The sequence below is a fragment of the Mytilus edulis genome, chromosome 8 (assembly GCF_963676685.1).
Source record: "Mytilus edulis chromosome 8, xbMytEdul2.2, whole genome shotgun sequence".
NCBI classification, from domain to species: domain Eukaryota; kingdom Metazoa; phylum Mollusca; class Bivalvia; order Mytilida; family Mytilidae; genus Mytilus; species Mytilus edulis.
The window spans coordinates 15,786,520-15,799,895 of NC_092351.1; the positions used below are offsets into that span (position 1 = coordinate 15,786,520).

General features: G+C 31.0%; 1 long non-coding RNA gene across 1 annotated transcript; it reads left to right on the forward strand.

Moving 5' to 3' along the window:
- Window positions 1-6,367: 6,367 nt before the first annotated feature.
- Window positions 6,368-11,739, forward strand: LOC139484923 (uncharacterized). The gene is made up of 2 exons (XR_011655193.1): window positions 6,368-7,462; window positions 11,111-11,739. It is a non-coding gene; the product is annotated as an uncharacterized lncRNA (long non-coding RNA).
- Window positions 11,740-13,376: the final 1,637 nt, after the last annotated feature.

Below are 13,376 nucleotides of genomic sequence, written 5' to 3' on the forward strand. Positions count from 1 at the left end.
ATATCTACAGATCTGTTGATACCCACATTTCCATCAATTATTGAACGCAACAAAGTCCTCTTAGTCGATGTAGCCACATTATCGCCTCTTCATTTAGGCGACACCCTCTTCCTACCAGATACCCTAATCATTTTAAACTGAAAAAGATAAGCTGTGATAAATTATGTAAATATGTATATAAACATATAAGATTTAAAACAATGCAAAACAGACACAAAAAAAAAAAAACACACACACAAAAAACCCAACACATCTGCTGATTCTGCTGTGGCCGATCGTGTCCCAAAGGACGAGAAATAATTTATTTAAGATTTTGCCCATCTATCGTAAAACAAACAATATTTTTTATTCTGTATTCAATAATCCATCCATCTTAACAATTTAACTTGATTCGATAATCATCCAAAATAATGCTTAATTTAGATTATAATAAACAAGAAGTTTGTTCGAAATTGAAATTAATTCAAATTGTCAAAATTGCATATATCGGAATTAAAATTTAGAAATAATTCGATGTAGGAATAAACTATTTTTCTCGGAACGACGGCAAATCTTGACCATGCCGTCTGCTAAGCATCATAATTTCGCCATGACCCTTCATCGAGTCAAAATAAACGACAAATAAATCCTTGATAAATATTTTTTGAAACAGTTTTAAAAAAAATATGGTTTTTATCAACTTTACTCAGATTGGTGTAGATTTTTATGAAGATAACTCTATGGCTAAAAAAGCGCCTGCTTTTCCAAAAATATCGACGTGAAAAGGAGGATTATGGGTAAATCAATTACTTGCAAAGATCGATTATCCAACTAAAAACCAAATACTATTAACTGACGAAGTAGTATAAAGACGGACACAGTGGTATGAGCACCACGGATAACTGATTTAAAATTTAGATTTTAAATCCTATTAATGTATCTTTGATGCTACGAGTAACAGGCTTAATTATTTCGAATTGAAACACCCCGCATTATTTTCTTAGACATGAAGAAAAAATGAAAAAATCATCGGTTTCAGACAATTTCAATTCGACGAGATCTTTTGCGATTTTAACATAATGTCATTCATATTAGCCTATACACAGGTCTGCTTTCCAGACATTATTTTCTTAAAAGGTCCTATACCAAGTCAGGAATATGACAGTTGTTATACAACGTTCCAATGTCTGTTGGCGTTTTTTGTTGTAGCAGTACTAGTTCGTTGTTTCTGTTATTCCATTGTTTTCCTCTTATAGGTAAAGAGTTTCTCTCGGTTTGAGTTTTTTTAACTAGATTTGTTTTTGAATCAATTTATGACTATTGAACGGACGTTTACTTATGTTGCCTTTATTTTCCTTGTGAAAATGGTGATGTTGAATAAACACGAGCAATTTAATCTATGCATTGATATAAGACAAGTGGACAATTTGGCTATTTTGATAATTGACTGAACTTTACTAGACGTGCTCTTTTATGAGCAGAGAAAAATAGAAAAATGTAATTACAATTTAATAAGTAAATTTTTTGTAAGATCTGAGTTTCAAGAGAATTTAGCAAAGTGAAAGTAAGGAGGTTTTACTTGCAGAATTCGAAGCTGCATTACACAGGCCTTTCCAAATTTGTGATACACTTTGATACTTTGAAATTAAACCACAGCTGTGAACATAGATGTTCCAAGTTTACAGTGAGCCATCATACATATCCAAGATTACGATATGAACAAATAATGGAGGACAAGAATACTATTAGCGCCTGCTTACATGAATTGAACTAAATGTAAGACAAAATTTACGTAACTGGGTAAACGCCATAGCTTATTATTGGCGTATTGAATTTTGACAACCAATTACTATATATAGTACTCGCATCGCCATTTGCACCCTTATGGTATCTGTGTTAAAGTCAAATATCTTACATTTCTATGTCAGTCAAATTAAAGTGACAGGATACAAGGTACGTGCTTTACTAATTGATTTGTCTGGTCGGTAGGAGTATGTATCATATTTGGTGATAATTTGCATTAAGGCGATTGCATAACACAGAAACCATGGACGTATATAAGCTACGACATGAGAAACCCACCTGTGTGTATCTGTGGCATATGTATTACAAAGCAGTCAAACAAATCCCAATGGCGTCCATAAAAAGATCACTCCAACCTTCATGGCTTTAGACGTTTGGTACCATAAAAATTCTTCTCGAGAATAGCCTTCAATCGGGAAAATTGCGATGGGTGAAGCAACTGTATACAGATTTCTTCCGTTTTGCTTAAAACGTTAACAAGAGGAAAAAGAATAGGAGTAGCAAATTAAACTTCTTATATAATACGATTACGATTTGTCCACTTTTCTCGTAGCATAGGCACCAACAAATACTGTTCCTTTTATCAGGCAAATTATTTTCGTGAGTTATAAACTTTTAAAAAGGTATTGTATACAACAGGCTCAACTTAATTTATATTACAGAAATTCATCTGAAATCAAACTATGAGTATGCACTTTGAACTTTATCACTTTGCAACTAACGTAAACATTTGGTAACAAAAATTGTAGGAGCTCGGAAGACCTAATACGAATCACACAATGCTGAACAAAAAAAAACGAAAAGTGAACGTATACCTGTCAATATACGTTTAAAATGATAATATCTTGCGCAAGTAGGACGCAATAATCTGCTCAAACTTTTATATTTTTTTGGTATGAGAGAAACAGGAACATTGTCCCATATTTGATAAAGATGTAAATACGATACCAAACATTTATGGTTAATTTTTGTATCTTTATGGGTTCAATATTGTACCTTAATGGTTTCACTATTGCACCTTTATAGTTTCACTATTGTAAATTTATTGGTCCAATATTTCACCTTTATGGGTTCATTATTACACCTTTATGGGTTCACTATTTTACATTTATGGGTTTAGTATTGTACCTTTATTGATTAACTGTTGCACCTTAATGGATTCAGTACTTCACCTTCTGGGGTTCATTATTGTACCCTCTTAAAGGGTTCCCTATTACATCTTGATTGGTTCACCACTGTACCGTTATGGTTATGGGTTTACAATTTTACGTTTATGGCTTCACTATATATATTCTTTATAGGTTCACTATAGTACCTATAGGGGTTCAGTATACACCTTATCGCTATTTGTCCGCCATTGCTGGAAATCACACAGGTTCCCGTAAAATTTTGACGTCATAAAACAAAATGTCTGACGCCACAATGGAAAAGTGATTGTTGTTGACGTCAAAAGTTCAAGCGAACGGGTCAGCCGGGAATAGCGATAAGGTGTATTGTACATGTATGTGTTCAATTTTGCACCTTTATTTTTGTACCCCTATGGGTTCACTTTTGCACCTTTAAGGGTTCATTATCAAACATTCATGGGTTCACTATTGTACTTATATGGATTCACTATTGCACCGTTATGGGTTAACTATTGTTCCTTTATGGGTGTACTATTGCACATTTATTATATTGTATTTTTATGGGTTTATTAATGCAACTTTATTGGTTCACATTTTCACTCTAATGGGTTGTTAATCATTCACAAACTATCTAAACAAGGTAGAAACAGACAAGTTGGGGATGTTAACATGTTTTTTTGTGAATATGTCACGTGTCTAGTTTTATTTGAAATAATTGCCTTCAAAATTATAATTATTTTTTACAGAATCTTTTATCAAACTTCAAAAAATAACAATGGGGATCAGGATTTCCGATATTATGATTTATCGTTTATTTAATGGCAGCGTCCTCCAACACTATAATTTGTGTCTTGTAAATATTTCATGGCATAATGGCAACATGCACCTTTTATTGATCTTAATCACTTTGTTGATTGGTTCATACAATATGAAACTTTACAATGTGTTTACAACAACCTATTTTGTTTTTCGAAATAGGGATTTAAAGTGAATGTTGGCCCATTCGAAGTTGTGTTCTACCAATGGATTGTAATAATGAAACTGTTATTAATCATTAGCGCAGCAAAATAAATAATATTTTAAGATATCAAATACCATCACCTCAAAAGAACCAGAACATTACAAAATAGAAACGTTATGACAGTTTTTACAGTTAAAGAGAACGAGGAATGGATAAAATGTAATGGCTCATGATTAGTCTGTTGGAGGATATCTGAAAGTCGGGAATTGTATAAGTGTTATATTGAACGAACGTTGTCGGTAAATCTACGGCAATAGATTCGATTTTCTTTAAATGTTCGTACAGAAATCAAGTAATAACAACATATATAGATATAAGAAGATGTGGTATGAGTGCAAATGGGACAACTCTCCATCGAAGTAATAATTTGTAATAGTAAACCATTATAGGTGAAAGTACGGCCTTCGACGAACTGAAAGCTATAAAGTGCTCCGAAAATGACTACTGTAAAACCATTTAAACGGAAAAACCAAATGTCTTATCTATATGAAAAAAACAAGAAACACTAATGAACCACATTAAAATATACAAGTACTAATGTAAGACAAGTGCAAACAAATAAAGCGGGTTTAAACGTGAAGGCAGTCGCCAACCTTCAACCTTTAATCTGTTCAATAGTGTAGCATAACAAACATACAAAGATATGATATAATATATCAATTGTAATGGCTTAATTTAATCTAAGGACATATACACACAAAAAAAGTGAACGATTCAATTTGATGTATGACACAATGAAAATCCATAATTAATAAAAAAAAAAAAAGGGGGGGAGGGTAGATGTAATGTAATATCAGAACGACAACCATAACCTTCGAAAACAAATGCCACCAAATACATTGAATAACACAAGTAAAAAAATAATTGTGCTGTAAGGTATACATAAAGTACAAAATATGTTTTTACAAAATCAATAATTTGGTTGTTTATAGTACAGGAACAAAAGTGAAAATTAAAATTGAAAAATGACAGTTTCAAGTTTAACTCAGTGGTTGCAATGTGTGTCTTTCTTGTATATTTTACATTATTCAACAACTTTAGTTTAATTTACATTTGAGTTATGTCTGACAAATGGACACCCACTTCGAACATCTTGCATACATTATTGTAAATAACCAGACAATGTACATGTGGAAGCCAGTATATGATTTTCTATTATTATAGTACTGTGACTTGAGTCCGTATAACAAATTCATAAATAGTCATGTAAAAGATAAATCAATTTTAAACAATACCTATACAGAATAATAAAAAAATGATCCTATATAATTATGTTAAATCTGTTTATGAACAATTTTGTTGGCTATATATTTAGATCCAAAGTATTGTAAACTTCATATAATTAGACACAAAGAACTAACACGAAATTACGATTTTCTGTCTAATCCTTCGATAAAATTTGACATCTTACTGATGACTTTTCAAATACGACACATGTGTAGTCGACACACAATGTTTACGTAAGGTTTATAAATGATAAGTTTTTGAAAGAATCATTTGCACATGATCAAATGTTAAATCTATTACATCATAAAACCAGTTTGCATTTAGCTATATAATTCTACTGAATACTTTAATACCTTTCAGTCATTTCGGATTATAATACACATTTTAATAGATGAGGGACGTGCAATTTACAAGTTATCCTTTACGAAAGGTATGATTATAAAACTGTTAAAATTGAAATTTTATCAGAGCTTCCCACATAATTATGAGATAGATACCACTGTACTTTTTTGTACTTGTCTTCGTTTTTGTATTTTGTCTGTTTGTATGAATACGGTTGTTGAATGACGAAACACAAAACATTGATTCTATGGTGCAAAATTAATTGAGAAGTATTTGCATTTGTTAGCTTTATGATTTCAATAACATTATTTCAAGATTTAAGAAAAATGGAAATTATTTATTAAATGTATATATTAATTAAATAGCATTAACATTTTCGTTAATGGTTGTAGATGTCAAAAGAAGTAAAATACTTTTTATCCAATCTAGACGATACATTTAAAAAGTAATTAAGGATAGACTTTCTTTTATATAATTTGAGTTAAAGATAAATAGACGTGTAAATGTATCCATGACAAAGCACTTTTTTTTTTAATATTCAAATTACGAGCCTTAAATATTGACATACAATACAAGTCATCAGTTATTAAATACATACATTTTAATAACAAAACTATTTTTATTCATACAAATATAGTGTACAGAGTATCATTCAAGACCTTTATCAGTTACGAAAGGCGCAAATTGAATATTTACATATTTTATAGCAGTTTTTGGTATTTCAACAGTTTTAATTATCTAAAGAGAAAGTAAAGAGATTGTGACCCGTGTAGAAGTGAAAAATATTATGAATAAAAAAAACGCATCGGTGACGAACAATGTACAAAATATTACCTTGCACAGATACACCCTATTAAACCTGCTTTACGTTTTGTTATTAGAAAGCATTATATGACTTATAATTTGTTAGACGCTTGTTATGGTGGTAAACTAATGGTTGTCGGTGCTCAAACAGGTGAAAGCAGTACTATAGATACAACTGATTCATACACAGAGTGCTCATTCACATCGTCCAACTATGTAAATGTAACTAATTTAAATAATTATGACAACATAACTGATGTGCCATTTAATACAAATGCAGTACAATTAGAGGAAATCACAAAATGGATTTGGAGAATAATTTCACCAATAATCTTTATTGTCGGAGTTTTTCGAAACATTGGAATTATTATTGTTTTATGTCGGATGAAACAATGGAAAAATATAACCTATAATTTCCTTTTTATTCTTTCTTTATCGGACACTACCGTACTTATAACTGGATTAGTGAGACGATGGATTCTAGCAACATTCGATTTCGACATTCGGACTATTTCTGACGTCGGTTGTAAACTGGATGTCTTTATGATATATTTTTCTATGCATATTTTTTCTTGGATACTAGTGTCAATAACGGTTGAGAGGTTTGTAAAAACTCGGTTTCCGTTACAATATCGAACTGCAAAATTTTATTCACTGCTTAAAATAGTTCTAATAGTACCAATACTAATGAGCTTCGCAATAGATGGTCATCTTTTTATAAATAACGGTTTGATGAAAGTACAGAATAAATACATATGCAATAACACCTCACCTGCATCTTTCAATTTTGAAGAAAAATATTATGTTGTCATAGATCTAGTATGGCTGTCTTTACTTCCATTTATATTGATGTTTATCATGAATATCTTTATTGGACAAACATTGCGGAGTTTTGGACGATTACGTTGATTACTTATGAGGAGTAAAGAGTATAGAAAGCGCAACATAAGGAGTAGTAAGCGCCTTACTCAGATGTTATTCTTCATAAGTATACATTTTCTAAAAAAACCACACTTCAATTTATATCAGCACAACGTGGGCTCACCAAAGCAATACTGTATTTGATTCAATTTTCTAATTATGGAATTAACTTTTACATTTACGTCAACATCAACGAAACTTTTAAAAGAAACCTACCAAAGATTTGCAACCGAAATGTGTAAGTGTATACTATCGATTAAAAAAAAATTTCGTTATATATAAATTGAATCCATTGAACGTCTCCGCGAGAAATAAAATTTATTGATCACAATCAAATATTAATTACAACGCTAACTAAAGGCTTATAAACTCCTTACTCATATAATAGTTTTACTGCAGAATTGTGTGAATTGATTCTACAGTAAACAGTTTTATTATTTAAATAAAAAGCTATATAAAACGCTATTATACAATGTATGTTTCGTAGATCTTCGTAACATACATTCAATGAATTAAAATTTAAATTGATGTGTTTCGTTTATAAAAGCAGAACCTGTTATTGTTTTCATAATCTTTATTGAACATTTTAGAAAATATGCATGTAGTGATATCATGTTTATATCAATTAACCTTCGTAGGGTTTGATTAATTCAGGGAAACTTTTCCTGTGTATGTTAATGTCAAATTGACCATTGTATTGATAACGAACAAATATATGATTCTAGAATTGTGTGCTTACAAAAACAAAAATATGTAGGAATTTTAGTAGACAAGGGCAAAATGTTTGTTAAGTCTTATATGGCTATCTTATGAAATATGCAGTGTTTCGACGATATCAATCCTCAGAGTAATCCTTAGTTTAAGAGAGTCAATCTATTGAGATACGACAGGTCACGTGTGTGCATTTGCATGAAAAGTAGTTTTGTTTTGTAATATCTATAATACTAAAATAATGAGGTCCAATTTGTCAGCCTTCATCGAGTAAAAACGACAATGTTTTCCACATAATTAATATTGCCAATAATTAACAAGTTCCGGGTCGAATCCGATACCGATACCAATAGTATATTCATCTGTTACCTATTACCTTATCTGTACGTTCCGCATCTGACAGGCGCACCACCAAACGGTGTATTTAGGATTTTGCTATATACACGGGTCATAATCACAGGGTTGACACTCCTGAATTCAATCATTGTCAAATTGTTTCCCTATTGCAGTATTACAACCAGTAAGATTTTCTAAGATAACAATACGAATTCTAAAAATCTGGACTTTAAATAAGGCATATAGGTACAGTTTTCAATTTGTTAGCGGGCATGACGTACAATAAAAGAATTCAACTTTATGTATAACTAATATAGGACAATACTGTTGATTAAAAAATACTCCATTTCAGGATCTGTTGTTTTCAAAATAATTAATATTACCAAAAATTGATAAGTTCCAGGTCGACGGGTTCAAACAGAAAGATTTTGAAAGCAGAGGAAACTGTGTATCTTATGCTTGGCATGACTTTATCACATGACAATAACAATACTTAAATAAGGCTTACTCACAGTTATATACATTAATTCAGTCACGGACCCGGGATATCACGGGTGTGTTCTAGTATAAATTAAAAGTGTGAAAGTGTAGAAGAAGGGAATAGCAATAACAAAAAGATAACTTGGAAGTTCAAAATTCACGTCCTGGACTCATAAAAGAAACATTAAAAAAAAATCAGTTTCATTTATGCAAATTATCCTATACTTAATGTTACTAACATTTTGATATGAATATTAAATAGGATTCTAATATTCAAGTCAGTGTATAAAATAAGACATCAAATGAACGTTAAAAATAGCTAAAACTTTGGTTATTAAGCCAGTATAAAAGTATAAAAGGTCATTTGTGAGATAACATCATATTTGAAAAGAAAGATTTGATTATCTCTTACAAGGAAACTAAAAAACAATATCATGATCCTTGTCTCCCAAAAGTGTTGCTATATTTTCTTCTTTTTCAAAATGATTCTAAAATTAAAGTAGGCAGTACTCATCAAACTTAGTTTTCCAATCGAATTCTACATGTAGGTCATTTTTCTATAAAATGTAAAATTTCTTAATTGCAAAATGGAATAAACGTTTCCAGATGGAGCAAACAAACAATAATTTTGTGGAGCAACATAAAAAAAATATGAAATCTGAATAATAACGAAAAAGAATACAATGAAAATTCTTTCGATAGGACTTTCCTGCTACACTGATCAAAAGTTTAATGCTATTTGGAAAAGGTATCGATTACATTTGTAGCTTGTAATTATCGATAGCGAAAACTTCTTTATATTTCCAGTCTGCAAGTTGATAGATTTTGTTTTCAATTTTCCATAACCTTAAAGAACTTTAAAACTTGTTTTTCAAATGTTATAAAAATAAAAATCAACAATGAAAGTCTAAGATAGCATTCGAAATTGTCAGTTTTTGTTGTCTCTTTTTCATGATTCCAACGTCAATTATTTCTATCGCATATTGTTTTTCTTTTGTCATTCTGTTTTGGGAACAGGACCATGCGATAACTATATATGAAACACCATATTTAGTTTATGATATCCTTTAAACCGTAATGTAACAAAGTGACAGGATAGTCATAAAAGGATATGCAAAGTGCTTCATGGAAATTCATGTTGTTGTTAAATAACTCTCCCCGTCTATGCCGTGATAACGTTTTCTTATGTGGTCTATATTTCCAACACCTTTCTATGAAGGAAATAGACTATCATAAATTCGGACAAGTTACTTATTTAAACAAGCTGTAGATTTTCTGACAGCACTTATAATAAAGTCAGAAGAGAATAGTTATTATGTCATTTATTTATGTTGGTGTCGTTCAAATGCAAAACAAATTGATAAATTACACGAAAGAGATGGATTACATTAAAGACATGTATTTGATATCTCACTGTGCTCATTATTAGAGGACTCATATTCAAATAAAACTGCACTTTCATTTAAATAATTTATCTATCAATTTAATCTTTTGATAAAAAAAAAAACCCAGTAGCTGTGATTTAAACTCATTTCAAGTCGCATAACGAAAGTTAACACCACATATAAGGAGGGATTAATTTATATTGCTCATAACAGTTCATGTATGCATGAAGTTAAAGATCTTGTATTAGTTTTGAGTTATTATCTAATTGATTGAGAATATTAAATAGAAAATACATAAACCGACAGATTATTACCTTTCTATTGTAAAGAATTGCAGGAGAGTTCAGAAGCTTCAACAATTTATTTTTTGACTATTGTTTCTACTGCATCTTCATATCGGTTAACTGCTCAAACGGTTTGTGTTAACATATCTTCATTTCAAATATATTATTTTCATCAGGAATGAAATTGTTCCTGGTACTCTTTGGTTATATGTAATGCAGTAAATGCACGAAACCAGAGTAACAATTCTGCTATTAATACTGATAAATATACATTATGTAGATTCTGTAAACTTTTTAAGAGTTTCTTTAGAACCCTAAAGATACATTATGATCATATTGCGTCTAAACTCTTGACACCGAGAACTACTTAATTGCATGCAACATTCCGATTCACCCAATAAAATTCATGCATAAATTGCTGTCCTTGATTGTTCCCATGACCATAATATGTAGGGTATTTCCCAAAACAAACAATTATGACAAACGGAGACAATTGTTATTGTTTATAGGAATAGTTCTTTGACCTAATATATTCTATTGACAAAGCATATCAATGATGTTTAATTACCTACATCAGTTAATGAAAAAAACAATTGATTGATTCTTCAATAGTTCATAAAGTATTCAAATATCGGCAATTCTTCAATTTATTAAAGGTTAAATATTGTTAATACATTTAGTTTTTTATAGTTTCAGCATGCGAAGACGGACCTCGAAACATCAGAATTCTACTTCTACTAGAACAACATTAACTGATGTTCCAAACCCGGTTCAAAATGGCAACGTTCATACTCCTAAAGATTCGATTGGATGCCAGGAGTTAGACAAACATGTTAGAAAACAGCGACACTCCCCACAAATCTTCGATTTATCAATGTTACTTGTACCTTCACTAAAAGATAATATCAGTGCTTTATCGGAACATAAAACGCTACACAATATTACTGATAAAGACGAAACAGCTAAACAGGATACAGTTATAGAAAATACATATCTCTAACGATCATACTTAGAGTATTAAAAATGTTTAAAATTTGAATTGACAGATAAGGACAGCTATTGCAATTTCGACTCATTACAATTACGAAATATGGTCCTATATGATACATGTAATACATGGATTTGAATTTTAGAATCATAGTTAGAGTAGAGATAGAGCTAGGTTCCTTGTTTTAGTTTCACAAACAGGATCTAATTCTAAAAGTTGTCTCATTCCTCTAAAGTCGGACTATTTGAAAGGTATTATCTTATGATTAAAACAAAAATGGCGTGCAGTTCTCAGATTGTTTATGACGTCTTTAAAATAAATCCTTTTGCTGTTACTACACTGTCCTTGATTACGGGGAGGTTTTCCCGTATACAAACATGTTTAAAACAATCATATAATAATATATGTGCAGTGTTTGTAATTTATTTAAATCTGTCATATTTATTTTTTGGTAAACTGATTTGTTATAACTGAGGTCGTCAGTTTTCTCTTTCGAATTGTGTCGTAACGGGGCTTTTAATATAGCCGACTATACGGTATCGGTTTTCTCGTTGATAAATACCGTCCGTTGGCCAATAATTGCTTATATTGATATAAGAAGATATGGTAGGACAACTCTCTTGTCCAAGTCACAATTTATAATAGTACACCATTATATGTCTAGGTACAGCCTTTAACAGGAAGACTTGGAGCACACCGAACAACAAGTTATGAAGGACCCAAACAATTGACGTGTCCATTCAAACAGAAAAAAACAGCGGTTTAATCTATCTAAAAAACGAGAAACGAGAAACACATATGAACCAAATAAAAAAACGACAGCTACTGAACATAATATTCCCTCACATATACTTGCCCATTATGTGAACTATTGTGTGTCGAAACCTGTCTGTGTTGACTTGAGTTATCATTGATATGTTCATAATGATAAATTAACTGTTAACAAAACTTTGAATTTTTGAATTTTTGAAAAACTAAGGCTTATCTACCTCAGGAATAGATAACCTTAGCTGCATTTGGCACAACTTTAAGGAATTTTTGGTCCTAAATGCTCTTCAACTTCGGACTTTATTTGGCTTTTTAAGCATTTTGTTATTCGAACGTCACTGATGAGGCTTTTGTAGACGAAACGCACGTCTGGCGTAAATATAAAATTTAATCCTGGTATCTATGATGAGTTTATTCGCATTGTCAATCATACCATATCTCATTATTTTAATTTTTATATTTTCATTCAGCAAAATGTAGTTCGCCCCTGTACATTGCGTGTGAAGCTATTTGGATACACAATTAAAAATATAGCATGTTATGGTTAAAATGATTGAAGGACGTTACTTGCAAGTGGCAGTGATATAATTTGTATCAAAACAAACTTTATTAGCTCTACCCTAACTAAATTGGTTTTGATAAAAATGAACTATTATTACATTTTTGGATAAATAATTAAAATTATCAAAATCTGTAGCATTGCAGTTTATCTAACTCATGCATTCGTAAAATAGTTGTCTGTTAAGAAATGTGTGTTAGCCATACGATTTTTAGAACCCCAAAGCACATTCATGCATGGAGATGTCAAGTTTTATATCTATCTAAATATTGATCAGCGTTTTTCAATATCTGTCTGATGTGACTTGCAGTTTACATGAAAACCGTGTTTCTATGCTTTTCGTTACAAATATGAATAAAATAATTAACATAACCATTTCTCAACTCCAGACCCAATAAGCTCGGAGGTACATTTGGATCTAAATTATATATAATATAGAGAATAATACATTGCAAAATCCGTATCATATGTCGTATCATCCCAAGACACCAATATCAGCCAAAGGGCCTTTAGGCCCGAGGGATGATATTGGTCGAGGGTGATACGGCATGTGATACGGATTTTGCCATGTTTTATACGCTTTATCATATATGTGAACAGGAGAGTTATATCATATGAACTGTTCACTGGGTTACCTTCAG